The following is a 20,046-nucleotide window of genomic DNA, read 5'->3' on the forward strand; positions in this document are numbered from 1 at the left end:
GACCACGCGGTGTTCGTTCCGCATTACGCGAGGGAGATGTGTGCTCCGGTGTTTCCTCGTCGAATTGAGGTAGCAGTCTGCGTTTCGGGTAGCTCTTAGTTGGGCGCTTAAGGCCGTATTCTTCGGCAGTCAGGACATCGGTCCATCTGTCTACGAGCAGATCTTGTTCGGCTTGAAGCTGCTGTTGTTTCTTTTTCAGGCTCCTTGCAGTGGCTATGAGCTGAAGCTTAAAGCGCTCCTGCTCCACAGGGTCCTCCGGCACGATGAAGTCTTCGTTGCCGAGGCTTGTCTCTTCCTCGGAGGGTGGATGGTAACTATCGTCCTCCGAGTTATCTTCTGTGGCCTGTTCATCAGGGTTGTCTTGCCTGTTGTCATGTTCCTCCTGTTCGGATGCCGCACCAACGGGGTCTTCATTGTTTTCGGTGTCATCCGGAGTGCTATTTTCTCCGGCACCGGTGTTGCCATCCTTTGAGCGACGAGGCTTAGAACGGCGTTTGGGGCGCCGACGCTTGGACTGCGTCTCAGAGGGTTTGTTCTTATCCGGCTCTTCTTTGTCGTCGCCAGATCCTTTTGGTGTATCAACCATGTACACGTCATACGAGGAGGTGGCCGTCCAACATCCAGTGAATGGCGGGTCTTGGCCTTGCTCATTGTCGGCATTGTTGTCCATACCGATGATGTCTTCGGAGCCGTAGTCAAGTACGTCGGTTAAGTCGTCGACTGTGGCTATGAAGTGGGTGGCGGGTGGGAAGCAAAATTCCTCGTCATCCGCCTCTAGCTCAAACCGAACATAGTTCGGCTGTGAGTCTTCCTCCAAGGACAAGTTCTTCAAAGAATTTAGTACATCACCCAAAGGCGAATGCTGGAAGATGTCTGCGGCGCTAAATGCGAAAATCGATAACCGATCAAGCTCGGTGTCCGCAGGCGCACTTGATCCAGAACATTGACGCCAGCATTGCAGGATGTCGAGTCCGTGTGCGGCTTCAACGCCGCGGACTTTATGGCCTCAGAGGGGATGATCTGCTTCGGTACTGAGGCCGTTGCAGCAACATGATCCATCTCCTGGGTGTGCTCCGATGATAGATTTAAGTCATGTTCATCGAAGAAAGGGGGAGCGATCGCCGCGGTTTCAAATCCCTCGAAGATCAAGTCTCCAAGGATATCCGCGACGTAATTCAAGCTTCCGAACCTGACCTGGTGGCCAGGGGCGTAACTATCGATCTGCTCCAGATGGCCAAGCGAGTTGGCCCGCAGTGCGAAGCCGCCGAACACAAAAACCTGTCCGGGGAGGAAGGTCCCCCCTGGACAGCGTCATTACTGACAATTGAAGGGGTCATCAAACCTTTCATCGACGGCACAGTGGAACTCTCAATGAAAGCACCAATGTCGGTGTCAAAACCGGCGGATCTCGGGTAGGGGGTCCTGAACTGTGCGTCTAGGATCGATGGTAACAGGAGACGGGGGACACACTGTTTACCCTGGTTCGGGACCCTCTATATGGAGGTAATACCCTACTTCCTTCTTGATTGATCTTGATGAATATGAGTGTTAGAAGAGTTGATCTACCACGAGATCGTAATGGCTAAACCCTAGAAGTCTAGCCTATGTGAATATGGTAATGAATCTGTCCTATACGGACTATGCTCTCCGGTTTATATAGACACCGGAGAGATCTAGGGTTACATGAGGCCGGTTACATAGGAGGAAATCTTCATAATAGGTCGCCTAGCTTGCCTTCCACGCCAAGTAGAGTCCAATCCGGACATGGGTATTGTCTTCGGCTTTCGTATCTTCACAGCCCATCAGTCCGGCCCATGGATAACAGGCCGGACGCCCGAGGACCCCTTAGTCCAGGACTCCCTCAATGGGGTCAATAGCTGGAACTTCTTCATCTTCTAGAGCCCCTGTGGAAGCAGGCTCATGGATCACAAGACGACGCTCTTGGTTGGTTGTGGCTGGAAGAGCAATAGAAATGGGTTCAACAATGAGGGGCTCAGAGGCTGCAGCACGCTCTTTCTTTGAAGACTTTGTCTTCAATTTCTTCTTGGATGGAGCATCATCAGAAACATCCTTGCGCTTGTGTTTCCTGGCTTCGGCTTTAGCTGCCCTTGTTTTCTGCAGCTCTGAAGCTGCTGAGGTGACCTTAGGCTTCGAGCCTGTCATGCTGGCAGGGAAGACAATGCGAGGTTCTTCCAGCCTTGGTGCTTCAGTTTGGGCCACAGCAGACTTCTTCTTGTGCTTGGCAGCCATCCTGGGGTCGATGCCAGGACGCCCGTGAGATTTTCTCTTCTCAGCTTCATTATGTGCTTGAACACATTTCTGCACAAAGTACTTCATGTGCTCTCATGAGCATTTGGCTTCTTCACGCTTCTTGTCAAATTGTTCCTTAAGATCATGCAGCATCTTCTTGAAGATCTGCACATCAGCCACACTGAGCTTGGCCATATTCTTTTTGAAATGGCCTTCTCATAATCAATCTTGTTCTTGAGTTCGACGATTTTCTGAGCCAGGGCCAACTCATTAGCAATGGCTCCGTGAAACGTGACACTTATGTCCACAGGCAGCTGAAGATCATCAATACTAATGCTTTGGTCATCGAACCACTCATCGATGAAGTTGTTCAGAATGTCAACATCAAAGAGAGGCAGATCGTTGAAGATCTCCGCCTCTTTCTTGCTCTTGATTAGCATCTCAAGGGCTTCATCACCAAGATCTTGATCACTTGACAGATCAATGGTGTCTTCCTCGTTGCGCAGAATGGCAGCAGGAGTCAGTTCATGCCCACAAATCTTCTTGGGCTTCTTGGTTTTCTTGGACTTCTCGTACTTCTTGGAGACACGAGACAAATCTTCAGACTACCCACTGGGTTCAGGAGATGCAGTGGTCAATGGCTTCACAGTCGAAGCTTTTGGTGTGACAGAGGGCTTCGAAGCTTTTGACTTCTTTTTCTTTTGCTTTGGTGGAGCAGGCGCATCTTCTGAGTCTGCGTCATCAGCTGATTGCTCCACAGTGGCCCTCTGAGCAGCTATGTGAGAGAGAAGCCCATCGAAGCTGGTGAAGGGGCCGATGACATTTGGATTGGCATCGCGTGTGCCATCCGGCCTAGGAGCAGATGGACCAGGGTTGAAGTTGGGTCCAAGATCTTTCTTGTTCTGCACAGCTGACTCCTTGGCAAACTGATAGTTGCACTTAAAGAGATTGTCTTCGCGACACCATAACATGGATGATGGGTCGGCATTCTCAGGCTTCGGTCCTCGAACCATGCATGGGTAGAAGCCTTGTGCAATGGCTTCAGGCTTCGACTTTGGCTGCAGATTCCTGTATAGAATATCTCCCCATGGGCACTTAATAGCATTCTTCTCTGCATATTCAGGGGTTACGAAGTTATACTTGAACCACTGTTCAGCCCAATATCTTCGAATCCATTGGATTCGGGTCTTGCGCTGACCGTAACTTTCTTCAGGATCTGACTTGTACAATTCATACAGATCCGGAGGCAGATCTAGAGTTGTGTTGCCTCTGCACTGCCTGCCACCTTTTCTTGCTGATTTCTCTATTTCCATGATATGACTGATTGGCTTAGAACAGAGAAAGGCTTCCGTCTACTGGTCACACAAGAATTGGCTTCAGGGGAGTGAATATGATGCTGTAAGAATTCTGCAAATGAATGCAGACTATGAGAACCAAGGGATTCTCCCACGGACATGTACCTGTGACAGCATTAGAGGTGCGAGGGAAGGGGAAGAGGTCATATGCATTCTCAGAAGATTTTGAAGATAAATCAGTTTGAAGACATTGACCTCATAGAGCGAAGCCCTTCACTTATTTGAAGAGAGTTGGTTCCAGATTTGTACGAATCCATGAATAATTACAAGTGAGGAATCTAACTAGTTATGAAGCATAAGTGAATATTCTTAGCATGATATGAGATGCACACAAGGATAGATCCATAATTGACAGTGAAGAAACCACTTTTGGTTGAAGTGGATGGATTTGACTGATCGAAAAGGTAGTAAAAAGTGAGATTTAATTACCGCTGATGAACTGCTAGACGAGGCAGAGTTAGAAGCCGAGCAGTTCAATCTCCCACGCCCTAACTCGACGGCGGAAGACACCTATGGCAGCGGCAAAGAGGACGAGGCCACGGCCGGCGTGAGGACGGCGTCGAAGAAGTCGCGGCAGCTAAGCGCTTCATCTCCAGCGTCGACGCGAACTAGCGGAGGTGCTAGGGTTTGTGCGAGGTGTTGAGGTGGAAGAAGAGATAATGACCGTGGTGTGTGTGTATTTATAAGGAAAGGGGCAGCACGGCGTAATTATGCAGGTTCCCCTGGCGGTTCAATCTGAAGGACACGTGGCTTGCATGCAACTTATTGGAAGTTGTTCCATGTTCCCACGCACGCCTGGATTGTCGGGTGGTCGTTCCGGCTTCTCCGGTATTCAGGCAAAAGGGATATGGCATTAAAACAGATTTAAATGTTTGTCTCTATGTCTTCTGCTGACAAGGACTCAGAGAAGACATTTGACAGGTTTCAACAGAGTGCATATGACTTGGATAGATAGAATTTGAGGTAGAAGCACAGAGAGGGTTAGGGTCCGACCACATTCACTTAGATCAGAAAAATTCAAGTGTGAAGACATAGCTATAAGTGAATGATGTAGAGGACATAACACACACACACACATATATCAGTATAAGTCTAACTCAACATTGCGAAGATAAACCTAGAAGTCAAGTCAATGTTGAAGACAACCAAATGCGAAGACTATGCAATTATGACGCCAAATGAAACACTTCAAAAATATTTTGGTGGTGGCGTTACCCACCGTACTAGAAGTATTAGACCCAGACACGGCGCACAATTATCGTGGTGCTCCGAAGTCAAATTCCGCGTTAATGTATTCAAACTTAGAGTGTATGTCTTCATTGATTGAAGATATACGTTACTTCGTGTGTTGCACATCTAAGTCATCAACATGCTTAAGCGTTAGGCTGTGTGTCCAATTACAGGACATTTGAGGATTCTAAGATATTTAGCTCACACCGCAACTTGCAAAACCTTTTCTCATCCAAGGGCTTTGTGAAGATATCTGCCAATTGCTCTTCAGTGTTGACGTGAATGATATCAATATCTTCCTTCATGACGTGATCTCTCAGAAAGTGATGACGGATCTAAATGTGCTTTGTCTTCGAGTGCTGGACTGGGTTGTTGGCAATCTTGATGGCACTTTCATTGTCACAGTAAAGTGGCACTTGCTTCAGGTGGATGCCATAGTCCTTGAGAGTTTGCTTCATCCATAGAAGCTGAGCGCAGCAAGATCCAGCAGCAATGTATTCAGATTCAGCAGTGGAGAGGGATACACAATTCTGCTTCTTTGAAGACCAAGAGACAAGAGATCGTCCAAGAAAGTGACATGTGCCTGATGTGGACTTGCGATCAACCTTGTCACCAGCATAATCAGCATCTGAGAATCCAACTAGATCAAACTCTGAGCCCTTTGGATACCATAGTCCTAGTGTTGGGGTGTAAGCCAAATATCGAAGAATTCGCTTCACAGCTAAGTGATGCAATTCCTTGGTGCCGCTTGGAATCGGGCACACATGCAAACACTAAGCATTATATCTGGCCTAGGTGCACATAAATAGAGTAAAGAACCAATCATGGAGTGGTATACCTTTTGATCGAACTCTTTACCATTGTCGTCGGGGCCCAGATGACTTTTGGTTGGCATTGGCGTCGTGTACCCTTTGCGGTCTTGCATTCCAAACTTCTTCAGGCAATCTTTGAGATATTTTTCTTGTGATATGAAGATGTCGTTGCTCTGCTGACGGATTTGAAGACTGAGGAAGAATTTCAGCTCACCCATCATGGACATCTGATATTGCTCTTGCATCATATGTCCAAACTCATCACTGTATTTCTTGTCAGTGCAGCCAAAGATAGTGTCATCCACATAGATTTGGCACACAACCAGTTCACCATCATATGTCTTCATGAAGAGTGTGGGATCCAGGGAACCAGGTTTGAAGCCTTTGCTCTTCAGGAAGTCTTTAAGAGTGTCATACCAAGCACGAGGGGCTTGTTTGAGGCCATACAGTGCCTTGTTGAGCTTGTATACCATGTCAGGATGCTTTGGGTCTTCAAAACTAGGTGGTTGTGCAACATACACTTCTTCTTCAATTTTGCCGTTGAGAAAGGTACTCTTTACATCCATTTGATATAGAAGGATGTTGGGATGGTTGGCATAGGCCAGCAGTATGCGAATGGCTTCAAGCCTAGCCACCGGAGCAAATGTTTCATCGAAGTCAATCCCTTCCATTTGAGTGTAACCTTGAGCAACGAGACGAGCCTTGTTTCTGACAACTTGACCATGCTCGTCTTGTTTGTTGTGATAGAACCATTTGGTGCCTATGATGTTGTGCTTGCGAGGATCAGGACGCTTTACTAGTTCCCAAACATTGTTCAGTTCAAACTGTTGAAGCTCTTCTTGCATAGCTTGAATCCATTTAGGTTCCATGAAGGCTTCAGCAACTTTCTTGGGTTCAGATATAGAGACAAATGCAAAGTGTCCACCGAAATTGCTAGTTGTGTTGCTCTTGAACGAGTGAGTGGACCAGGTGCATTGATGCTATCAAATATCTTCTCAATCTGTACTTCATTTGCAACACGAGGATGAACTGGACGAAGATTTTGCCCTTGCTGATCATTGTTTTCATCTTCAACATTGACTTCAGGCTGAGCAGTGTCTTCGGGTTGATTAGGTGCAGAAATGATGATTTCTTCTTCAGCCTATGCCTCTGAAGGTATGATTTCTCCCGTACCCATAAGCTTGATAGATTCACTTGGTGAGGCTTCATCTAGCACATTTGGCAGGTGCTCTCTTTGCGAGCCATTAGTCTCACTGAACCGCACACCCACAGTTTCAACCACTTTATAGTGAAAGAGGTTGAAGACTCTGTAGGAGTGCGAGTCCTTTCCGTATCCAAGCATAAAACCTTCATGTGCTTTTGGTGCAAATTTTTAAGTGTGATATGGATCCTTGATCCAGCACCCAACACCAATACTCTGAAGTAACTTACGTTTGGCTTCTGACCAGTTAGGAGCTCATAGGATGTCTTCTTTAGAAGCTTGTGAAGATAAACACGGTTGATGACGTGACATGCAGTGTCAATGGCTTCGGGCCAGAATTTTCTTGGAGTCTTGTACTCATCAAGCATTGTCCGTGCCATCTCAATGAGGGTTCTGTTCTTCCGCTCCACGATGCCATTCTGCTGAGGTGTGTATGGAGCTAAGAACTCATGTGTGATGCCCAATGTATCAAGATAAGTGTCGAGGCTGGTGTTCTTGAATTCTGTGCCATTGTCACTCCTGATGTGCTTGATCTTGATGCCATAGTTCGTCATGGCAAGATTGGCGAATCGTCTGAAGACATCCCTGCACTTCATTCTTGTAGAGGATTATGTGCACCCATGTATATCTTGAGTAATCATCAACAATAACGAAGCCATAGAGGCAAGCAATGGTAGTAAGGGTAGAGTAGTGAGTAGGGCCAAATAAGTCCATGTGAAGTAGCTCGAAGGGACGAGATGTCGTCATAATTGTCTTCGAGGGATGCTTGGCCCTAGTCATCTTTCCAGCTTCGCAGGCACCACACAAATGATCCTTCTTGAACTTGATGCCCCTCGATGCCTACGACATGCTTCTTCTTCGCGAGAGTGTACAAGTTCCTCATGCCTGCATGCCCTAGCCTCTGATGCCAGAGCCAGCATTTTGAAGCTTTTGCTAGAAGACATATGGCCAACTGTGGTCCTGCTGAGAAATCTACCATGTACAGATCGTCTTTTCGATACCCTTCAAAGACTAGAGATTTGTCAGATTCCATAAGAACAAGGCAACAATATTTTCCAAATATCACAATCGTGTTTAGATCACAAAGCGTTGAGACAGACATTAAGTTGAAACCAAGGGATTCAACAAGCATCACTTTATCCATGTGCTGATCCTTTCAGATTGCAACTCTACCTAGACCCAATACCTTGCTTTTACCAGTGTCAGCAAATGTGATGTGACTCTTGTCGGATGGACGTAGGGTTGAATCCATGAGAAGACTTTGATCACCAGTCATGTGGTTAGTGCATCCACTGTCCATAATCCATTATGAAGCCTTTGGTGTCATACCCTATAGTGCAGTTTGGGGGATAGGCTTCACAAAGGGTATTGTGAAGCATAAACATTTGACGAACAAGCGGATTATGAAAGTTCAGATCTTGTTTAGGATAGATAGGATGTTTGTCAAGAAATCCTGGGACGAAATACATAGTAAGACCATTAAGACATTTTACCTTGTGTCCCACAAGATGTTTTAGGTCCCCAGCATAAGCATCAAAAGCCTTTGATTTCCGGCTGGAGACCTTTCCCTGCAAAAGAGAGTTAATTTTTCTTAACCACCCACATCTTTAGGGGTGGCTTAGAAGCAATGAGTCTAAGTGTAGCATCTGAGAACTTCGGCTTTGGAGCCCTAGCAAATAGCCTTGCAGGTGGTGACTAATACTCATAAGAATAAGCAGAAAAGTTCTTGGTATTATGAACATAGCGGTTTGATGAAACACGCTCATATTCATAAGTCTGAGTATGGTTTCCCTACAAAACATTGGCGTTAGGGTGACTCTGGTGAATCCTCTGTCCGTATGAAGCCTTTGGACCATATGAAGCCTTTGGTCTGGGGTTTGTCTTCTTCCCAGGTGGTGTCATGATGACATTCACATGAAGTTTTTTAAGACAATGTTTGGGCACCCAGATCTTCTTCAGGGGTGGTCCATTCCTGCAGTTAGTACCAATATACCTAGAAAACACTTCACCATTCTGATTCTTAAACAGTTTATAGTTTGCATCAAAGGGTTCATCAATGATAATCGGGTTAGCACAAGTGAAGCCAGATAAGGTAGATGGATCCACTGAAGGTCCCTTTGCAGCAACCCATGTGGTTTTTGGGGTACTGCTCAGGCTTCCAGTAAGAACCATCAACATTCATTTTCCTCTTAAACCCAACACCCTCTTTCCTAGGGTTTCAGTTCAGAATCTGTTTCTTGAGGACATCACAAAGTGTTTGATGCCCTTTGAGACTTTTGTACATTCCAGTTTCAAGAAATGTCTTCAACCTGGCATTCTCACCAGCAATAGTGGTGGTATCCTCAGCAGAGGGGTTAGTTACCACATCAGGAGTTGAAGATATTGCAACAGCAGCTGTAGTAGAACATTCAGCAATAGAGACAGCATTATCATGCTCAAGGCATTTTAGACATGGTGGTTCGAATCCTTCCTGAGCGGAACTGATCTGTTGAGCATGAAGTGACTCGTTCTCCTTTTGAAGATCTTCATGAGCTGATCTCAAGTTCTCAAGCTCTTGCTTCCTTTGAAGATAATCATAGGAGAGCTTTTCATGAGTCGTTGAGAGCGTTTCATGACGACTTTCAAGTTCCTCGTACTTAACATGAAGATTTTTAATGTCTTCAATTAAGGACTGAGTTTGGGTCATTTCCGCGTCCAACAGGTCATCGCTTTTGTCTAGCAACTTTTGAATATGTTCCATAGCAGTTTGTTGTTCAGTTGCAATTTTAGCAAGTGTTTTGTAGCTATGTTTAGATTCACATTCAGAGTCATCTTCACTAGATTTTTGAAAGTAAGCATCGCGTGAGTTTACCTTGGCACCTCGTGCCATGAAGCAGTAGGTAGGAGCAGAGTCATCCTCATTATTAGCATCAGCGTTGGTGACGAGGCCATTGTCTTCAGTGTTGAAGATGGACTTGGCGACATAGGCTGAAGCTAGAGCCAGGCTTGCCACGCCTGAATCGGACTCCTCCTCAGACTCCACCTTCGCCTCCTCAGAAGCAGACTCCTCCTCTGAATCCATCTCCTTGCCAAGAAACACACGAGCCTTTCTTGATGAGCTCTTCTTGTGTGATGAAGACTTTGACGAAGACTTTGAAGAAGACTTTGAGGATTTCTTCTTCTTCTTGTCATCAGAATCATATTCCTTGCTCTTCTTCTTCTTTTTGGTTTCATTGTCCCACTGTGGACACTCAGAGATGTAGTGACCAGGTTTCTTGCATTTGTGGCATGTTCTCTTCTTGTGATCACGAGTGGAAGCTTCATCATTTCTTGAGCTGGATCTTGAAGACTTTCTGAAGCCTTTCTTCTTGGTGAACTTCTGGAAATTCTTCACAAGCATAGCAAGCTCCTTTCCAATGTCTCCAGGATCCTCAGAACTGCAGTCAGATTCTTCTTCAGATGAGGAAACAACCTTTGCCTTCAAAGCACGAGTTCGGCCATAGTTGGGACCATAGATATCTCTTTTCTCAGATAACTGGAACTCATGTGTGTTGAGCCTCTCAAGTATGTCAGACGGATCGAGAGTCTTGAAGTCAGGGCGTTCTTGAATCATCAGGGCCAGGGTGTCGAATGAGCTGTCAAGTGATCTCATAAGCTTCTTGACGATTTCGTGCTTGGTGATCTTAGTGGCACCGAGTGTGCGAAGCTCATTTGTGATATCAGTGAGGCAATCAAACATGAGCTGGACATTCTCATTGTCATTTCTCTTGAAGTAGTTGAAGAGGTTGCGAAGAACATCAATCCTTGAGTCTCTTTGGGATTAGATGCCTTCGTTGACCTTGGAGAGCCAGTCCCAGACTAGCTTCGCAGTTTCTAGAGCACTCACACGGCCATACTGTCCTTTGGTAAGATGACCACAGATGATGTTCTTGGCGGTTGAGGGAGTCCTGGACTAAGGGTTCCTCGGGCGTCCGGCCTGCTATCCATGGGCTGGACTGATGGGCTGTGAAGACCGAAGACCATACTCGTGTCCGGATTGGACTTTCCTTGGCGTGGAAGGCAAGCTAGGCGACCAGCTGTGAAGATTCCTTCTTATGTAACTGACTCCATGTAACCCTAGATCTCTCCGGTGTCTATATAAACCGGAGAGCATAGTCCGGATAGGACACATTCATTACCATATACACATAGGCTAGGCTTCTAGGGTTTAGCCATTATGATCTCATGGTAGATCAACTCTTGTAACACTCATATTCATCAAGATCAATCAAGCAGGAAGTAGGGTATTACCTCCATAGAGAGGGACCAAACCTGGGTAAACATCGTGTCCCCTGTCTCCTGTTACCATCGATCCTAGATGCACAGTTCGGGACCCCCTACCCGAGATCCGCCGGTTTTCACACTGACATTGGTGCTTTCATTGAGAGTTCCACTGTCCCGTCGTCAAAAGGTTTGATGGCCCCTTCAATCGTCGGTGATGACGCTGTCCAGGGAGAAACCTTTCTCCCCGGACAGATCTTCGTGTTCGGCGGCTTCGTACTGCGGGCCAACTCGCTTGGCCATCTGGAGTAGATCGACAGCTACGCCCCTGGCCAATAGGTCAGATTCGGAAGCTTGAACTACGTTGCGGACATCCGTGGAGACTTGATCTTCGACGGATTCGAGACCGCGGCAATCGCTCCCCGCTGCCCCGATGGACATGGCTTAAACCTGTCATCGGGCCGCATCTAGGAGAGAGCTCCTGCAGCAACTCTGGCCTTAGATCCGGAGTAGATCAAGTCCCCCGAAGATGGGAAGCTGAACCCCATCTCGGAGGCTACCGATTTTGCGGCGTTGGAGCTGATCGCAGATTCCACTGCGTACGACATTTGCATTAACGGAACCCCGGACTCTTCTCCGGCGTCGAGTTCCGAACCCTGCGAGCCCGCGGATACCGAACTCGATCGGTTATCGATATTCAAGTTCAGCGCCGCAGATGTCTTCCAACACTCGCCCTTGGGCGACCTACTAAACTCATTAAAAACCTATCCCTGGCAGATGGCACGTCGCCGAACTATGTTCGGTTCGAACTTGCGGCGGATGATGGAGAATTTTGCTTCCCACCCGCCACCCACTTTATAGCCACCGTCAAAGACCCAACCAACAAGCCTGACCCCCGCTCCGAAGACATCGCCGGTATGGACGACGATGAGGGGCAGGGCCAGAGCCTTCTACCCGCTAGACACGGGATGGCCACTTCCTGGTATGACGTGTGTATGATAAACACACCCGACGACGCTCTCGACGATGACAAGCAGGATCCAGACGAGAATAAAACTCTTGGTACACAGTCCGAACACCGGCGCCCACGGCGCCGCTCCAAGCCACATCGCCCAAGAGAAAACACTACTAGCACCAGAAAAGATAACACTCCGGACAATGAAGACCCTATTGAGGTAGAATCCGAACAGGAGGAACAGGAAAGCGGGCAAAACAGCCCTGATGAACAGGCCACATATGGAGACTCGGAGAACAGCAATTATCTCCCACCCTCCAAGGAAGAGGAGATCCTTGACAACGAGGATTTTATCGTGCCTAAGGAACCTCTCGAGCAGGAGCGTTTCAAACGCTGGCTTATGGCCACTGCAAGGAGCCTAAGGAAGAAGCAGCTACAACTTCAAGCAAGCCAAGATTTTCTCAATGATAGATGGACCGAGGTCTTGGCCGCCGAAGAATACGGCCTTAGTAGCCTAGATAAAAGCCACCCAAAGGGTAGGTGGCTCCATCAATACGATGGGAGGGCGCTGGAGCCCACACCACCATCGAACATTGGGGCGGGCCAGCCACAGTTCGGTCCAGACAAAGTAGCAGCCCAAATAGAGCAACATACCAACCCATCCGCCGTCAAATCAAGAGCAAAACAGCTCGAGGGAACACTCGTGACATCAACCAAGACCCGGAGGATAGAGCAGGGCGCACAAGATCGATGTACAGATCACGGAGATACACCCCGACCGACTATGATGGTCACACATTCGGACACCACAGAGCCGACCACGCCCGGTCCAAACTCCGTAAGCGGAGTCCGCCGGAGGTGCTTCACAGTGTGGCCCAACATAGAGGAGCCGTGCACCCTCTCTGCTTCACCGACGAGGTAATGGAGCATGAATTCCCAGACGGACTCAAACCCATTAACATCGAATCATAAGACAGAACAACAGATCCCACGGTATGGATTGAGGATTACCTCCTCCATATTCACATGGCTCACGGAGACGACCTTCATGCCATAAAATACATACCTCTCAAGCTTAAGGGGCCAGCTTGCTACTGGCTAAACAGTTTACCAGAAAATTCTATTGGTAGCTGGGAAGACTTGGAAAACGCCTTTCGAGACAACTTCCAAGGAACATATGTCCGGCCTCTAGATGCCGATGACTTAAGTCATATTGTCCAGAAGCTCAGCGAGTCAGTCAGGGAGCTCTGGACTAGGTTCTTAGTCAAAAAGAACCAAATTGTCGACTGTCCGGACACAAAAGCCCTCGCAGCCTTCAAACACGACGTCCGGGATGAATGGCTAGCGCGTCACCTCGGCCAGGAAGGACCCAAGTCCATGACAGCCCTTACCGCTCTAATGACTCACTTTTTTGCTGGAGAAGACAACTGGCTAGCTCGTAAAAGCAACAACGCCAGCGACCCGGGCACTTCCGAAATTCGAGATCGCAACGGTAAGCCACGACAAACCGAACACAACAGTTGCAGTAATACATGCTACACAGCGGTGAACGCCGGATTTCACAATCCGAAGCCCGGTCAACGGAAGAAGCCACTAAAGGCAAACCAGGATGGACCATCCACCCTTGACAGGATATTGCACCGACCTTGTCAGATTCACGGTCACCCTGATAGGCCAGCTAATCATACCAACAGAAACTACTGGGTCCTCAAGCAGGCAGGCAAGCTCAACGCCGATCACAAGGGGAGGAGGCCACCAGGCGATAGAGACGACGGATCGGCTCGCCAGCCGAACACCAGGGGCCAGAAACACTTTCCCTCTGAAGTTCGACCACTCCCAGAACAGAAATAGCAGTTCGGCTTCCGTCGCCCACCCACTGTACTGGCAAAGTTCACTCCACGCGTACATCACCATGCACTCAAGATACCATGGGCATCGGCGGAAGCACAATATGGACAACCCTGCAAGAAGCCCCGTAACATTCTTATTCGTCTTTCTTATTTTTCTGTATCATTTCTTAAAAACAGGTGACCATCAGGACAACATCTACAACGGACTCTCTCGAAGTTCGGATCCGCATACTCACCTACGGGGCCACTCCCGTTAAGGAATCCCCACCCCGAGGACGGGCGGCGCAGACGTGTGACAGGAGGTCCAAAATAAGTTTTTGTAGACCGCACTCTTTCTTTTGAGCCTGTACCATGCCCTTTTCCTCTGTTCCCAACCCCGAGCATGTCAAATAGCTGGGTTGTGGTTTTTACTCTCTCTATATATTTAGCATTGGCATATTGCTCCGCTCCCAGTAAACTTTATCCGAACTAATCTTTTATGCTCTTTCTACAATGAGTCCGGCCGTAACGGCTGCCTTACAAGACGAGCCTCGGCATAACTTGCCAGGGGCCCGGTATGGGAACGAACGAGCCGCCAGTAAAAGTCCGAATAGCTCTATAGCGTACTTCGGCGTCGCAAGTTTGGCCTTATATGCATCAGCTCCGAATCATTGTCTTTGGTCAATAGTTGGGTTGCCCGGCTCCTGTGCTTGCTACCCTATGTTCCGCTCTATCGGCTAGGGTAGTAAAGGGAGAACTACTGCGATTGTGCCCTGGCCTAGACCGGATGAGCACCTCAGTAGAGAAAGCCAAAAACTGACTATCATGATGCGGCGAGAGCTGGTCAACCACTTGACGACTTATTCAAATCTTTAGTGATTCTCCGTGTCACACGAGGGATCTTTTTTAGATGACCAACATATGTAAAGCACTATGCGTCGTATACATACCAGGGGCTATGTCGTAGCCCCACCATAAAACTCCTATGGCTAAGTGAAAGTGTTAACGCCCTATAGTCCGATTGCCTGGTTCGCCGCATTATCACCTCCTTTATGGACCAAGACGTTGGATAAAGAGTGATTAAATGCTTTTTCGGAAACCCCCGTACTTCCTACGAGGGGGCTGAAGCCGACGACTGGAAAACTTTCAGATTATACTAAAATGGCCACAGAGGAGGAATTCAAGCTTTTTGAGCAAAATATAAATAGATTAACTATAAAGTTGTCTGTTACATCATTCTATAAATCACTCGAACATTATATCTTTCGAGCATTGACCCTCTATTAAGCGGGCGGCATCCAAGACGTCTTCAAAATAGTGCTCCGGCTCATTACGGTCCTGGCCCTTGAGTGGACTCCTCGCCGCAACATCTATGGCCTTCATCTTTCCCCAAAATGTTTTGACTCGGGCAAAGGCCATCCGTGCACCCTTAATGCACGCCGACCGCTTCACAGCGTCGAGATGTGGCACCGCGTCAACAAGTCGTCGCACCATGCCAAAATAACTACTCGGAATAGGCTCACTTGGCCACAACCGGATTATGACGTTCTTCAAGGCGAAGCCAGATATCCTATGAAGCTCGGCCCACTGGGACATCTGTTCATTGAGCAACACAGGGCGCTTCGACGCGCCGAATTGTGACCAGAAAAGCTTCTCCGTTGCATACCCCTCTTGTGCGTGGTAAAATTCGCCGCATCAGAAGAACTCTTCGGCAAGTCCAAAAATTCAGCCGGAGAACTCCAGACCTGGTTTAGCTGAGCATAGTCCGGATCGCCAAACTTGGTCTGAAGCAGAAAGGGCTTACCGGCCGCTATCTCCTTAGCCTGCCGAATCTCTTCACGAGCTGCCCTAGATTCAGACCATGCTTCACTCGCCTCTCGTACGACCTTATCAAGCTCAACCATTTTGGCTTTATTCTCCTTCTGAAGGAATTCGCATCGGCTGGCAGTATTCTTCAATTCAAGCGCCAGTGCGGATATTTTCTCTTCACTTTGGCGCCGAGCTGCCTGTTCGGCTATCAGATCAGCCGATGCCTTCTCGGCAGCCGCATCACTACACCGGGGCTGCTCCTTGGCCCGCGCTAGCTCCGCCCGAAGAGATTCAATGGCGGCAGCTCCATCTGCAATCATGCACATTTCATATAAACCCTTTTCGGCATCAGGCCTACATTACAAGCACATTGGTGTAAGGAATGCTCGACATATATACCTTGAGAGTCGTCAAGACGCCTGTTGATCAATGCAATGTCATCTTCCGCAATATCCAGCTTCCGCTGCAGTTCGGCCACCTCCGTATTTCGGGTAGCCGCAGGAGGGGCGGCAGCCTGTATTCCAAGTTAAATCAAGGTTAGCAACTGAGCATATCTTTTTGATCCTCCGATCACTTCCGGCGGAAGGCAATCCAAGTCTCAGGGGCTACTGCATATACAACAGGTGCATTCTGTCAATAATATTCAATTGGCAGAACTACATCACAAACCTCAAAACCCCATAGGAGGCTCGTGAAGGCCTCGTTCAACCCGTTCTTCGCGGATAGAACCTTTTTTACCACCGTAACCATCAAGGCACGGTGTTCCTCCAAAACGGACGCTTGTCGCAGCATGTCCGTCAGCATTTCCGGCACTTCTGGGTCTTCGGAAGCCGCCGCCGGAGTACGGTATTCCTTTGAAGGAATCCGCCCACTCGCCCCTGGGATCGTCTCTGGCTCTAAACTGGATAGGGCGGGGCCGCCATGCTTGATTCCCGAACCCTGAGTGACAGAGACACCACCTTCGGGTAATGCCGTCTTTGGTCCCTGCACTGCTTGTCGACCAGGAGGAGCCCCCCGGGACGATACCTCAGAATCATCCGCCCTGTTGGGCGAGGGGGCCGGAGAAGGCGTGTCACTCTCCATCATCTCTGGAAGAAGGTCTCCCGAGGAGGAGGACGATTGGGAAACCCCAGGCATTAACCTGCAAGGACATACGTACGTCGGAGGATTACTTCAGTAATAAGAAAGGAAGGAGGTATGATTTAAGTACCCTGCTGCACTTACGGTTTGGCCAGAGGTTTATCCTCAACATAAAGCTCCACGTCAACATCGCTTGCCTGGCCCAAGCCACCCGTCGATGGCGTTTTCCCTTTCTTGGAAGGTTTCCCCTCCTGACCTTCAGAAGCGGCCCTTTTCTTGCCATGGAAGGCCTCCTCTGCACCTTTGCACTTGGGCAAGAGGGTTTCGGTTTCCCCGAACACAACGACTGATTTATCCTCGGGGCAGAGACCACCTCCGGCCTCCCTGTTCTCGCCCTCCTCCGTACACACCTGGTACGGTGTCGGAGTCAGCATCCTCGTTAGTAGGGTGTTCGCAGAGTCTTCGGGAAGGGGCGCCGGACACCGGATCAATACCGCTTTCTTTATCCAGTCCTGTGAAGGGACGGATTGTTCAATATCTTACCAAGAGATACTCAAATAAAGGGTGTGCAGAGATCGAATACTTACCGCGGTGTCCGGATGATTATAGTCGAGGCCAACATCTTCGGTGGTGTCCGGCCATTGCTCTTGTTCCCCGAAATATAATTTCCACATTCCCTCGTGCGTAGTGTTGAGGAAGTGCTGAAGAGTCTGCCGTTGTTCGGCATTAAACTCCCACATACGGAGAGGCCGCCGCTGACATGGCAGGGTACGGCGGACTAGCATTACTTGAACAACGTTCACAAGGCCGACGCCCTTCTCGGTAAGGCTTCGGAGGCGACCTTGCAGAGTCTACACTTCATTGACGGATCCCTAGTCCAGTCCCTTATTGATCCATGAAGCAAGCTGAATTGGAGGGCCGGGTTGGAACGCAGGCGTAGCCGCCCACTTAGAGCCCCGTGGCTCGTTGATATAAAACCACCCCTGCTGCCATAGGTCAGAAGACTTGGTGAAAGATCCTTCAAACCAAACCGCGCTGGCAAGCTTGCCTATGGTGACGTTGCCGCACTCTTCCTGCTCCTCCTCTGTCACCCGCGGCCTCACGTCAAAGGTCTTGAGCCACAAACCAAAGTGCGAGGGAGTCCGGAGGAAGGCCTCACATGTGACGATAAATGTTGAGATGAGGAGAATAGAGTCCGGGGCCAGATCGTGAAAGTCTAGCCCATAGTAAAACATGAGCCCCCAGACGAAGGGGTTAAGCGCGAACCCTAACCCATGGAGGAAGTGGGACACAAACACTACCCTCTTTCCGGATTTGGGGGAAGGAACGACCTGCCCCTGGGCAGGAAGCCGATGGAGGATTTCTGGGGTCAGATACCTCGCTGCGCGGAGCTGCGCAATATCCTCCTCTGTGATAGAAGAAGCCACCCACCGGCCTGGACGACTGGATCTGGACATGATTGGGGCTGGTAGCGATGGGAACCCGAGGGTTGGAACTTGGGGAAGCTAGGGTTGAGGAAGAAGCGAGCGCAAAGGAAGAAGACGAGTCTGGGACCCTATATAAAGACCCCAAGTACTAAGCGTATCCACCTGGGTCTCGAAACTTACCAATCTCCCGAGAGTTGTAACCGGGGGATGGTTGGGTTACCCACGCCTGCATTAATGAAAATCCCGTGAAAAAAGGAACATGATCTCTGCCTTGGCAAGACAAGCCAGTAAAACCGCGTCCCGAGACATGGGGCGACGTGCTAGCCAACGGTTGGAAATAGTGACCTGATACGTCTCCATCGTATCTACTTTTCCAAACACTTTTGCCCTTGTTTTGGTCTCTAACTTGCATGATTTGAATGGAACTAACCCGGACTGACGCTGTTTTCAGCAGACTTTCCATGGTGTTATTTATGTGCAGAAACAAAAGTTCTCGGAATGACCTGAAACTCCACGGAACATCTATTTGGAAAATAAGAAAAATACCGGAAGAAAAATCCACATCAGGGGGCCCACACCCTGTCCACGAGGGTGGAGGGCGCGCCTGCCCCCCTAGGGCGCGCCCCCTACCTCGTGGGCCCCCTGACGCTCCACCGACCTCAACTCCAACTCCATATATTCACTTTTGCGGAGAAAAAAATCAGAGAGAAGGATTCATCACGTTTTACGATATGGAGCCGCTGCCAAGCCCTAAAACCTCTCGGGAGGGCTGATCTGGAGTGTGATCGGGGCTCCGGGGAGGGGGATTCGTCGCTATCGTCATCATCAACCATCCTCCATCACCAATTTCATGATGCTCACAGCCATGCGTGAGTAATTCCATCGTAGGCTTGCTGGACGGTGATGGGTTGGATGAGATTTATCATGTAATCGAGTTAGTTTTGTTAGGGTTTGATCCCTAGTATCCACTATGTTCTGAGATTGATGTTGCTATGACTTTGCTATGCTTAATGCTTGTCACTAGGGCCCGAGTGCCTTGATTTCAGATCTGAACCTATTATGTTTTCATGAATATATGTGAGTTCTTGATCCTATCTTGCAAGTCTATACTCACCTACTATGTGTTATGATCCGGCAACCCCGAAGTGACAATAATCGGGACCACTCCCGGTGTTGACCATAGTTTGAGGAGTTCATGTATTCACTATGTGTTAATGCTTTGTTCCGGTACTCTATTAAAAGGAGGCCTTAATATCCCTTAGTTTCCATTAGGACCCCGCTGCCACGGGAGGGTAGGACAAAAGATGTCATGCAAGTTCTTTTCCATAAGCACGTATGACTATATTCGAAATACATGCCTACATTACATTGATGAATTGGAGCTAGTTCTGTGTCACCCTATGTTATGATTGTTACATGATGAACCGCATCCGGCATAATTCTCCATCACCGATCCAATGCCTACGAGCTTTTCCCATATTGTTCTTCGCTTATTTACTTTTCCGTTGCTACTGTTACAATCACTACAAAACACCAAAAATATTACTTTTGCTACCGTTACTTTTGTTACCGTTACCACTACTATCATATTACTCTGCTACTAAATACTTTGCTGCAGATACTAAGTTATCCAGGTGTGGTTGAATTGACAACTCAACTGCTAATACTTGAGAATATTCTTTGGCTCCCCTTGTGTCGAATCAATAAATTTGGGTTGAATACTCTACCCTCGAAACTGTTGCGATCCCCTATATTTGTGGGTTATCAAGACTATTTTCTGGCGCCGTTGCCGGGGAGCATAGCTCTATTCTTTGAGTCACTTGGGATTTATATCTGCTGGTCACTATGAAGAACTTGAA

This window comes from Triticum aestivum, chromosome 6D (assembly GCF_018294505.1).
Source record: "Triticum aestivum cultivar Chinese Spring chromosome 6D, IWGSC CS RefSeq v2.1, whole genome shotgun sequence".
Classification (NCBI taxonomy): domain Eukaryota; kingdom Viridiplantae; phylum Streptophyta; class Magnoliopsida; order Poales; family Poaceae; genus Triticum; species Triticum aestivum.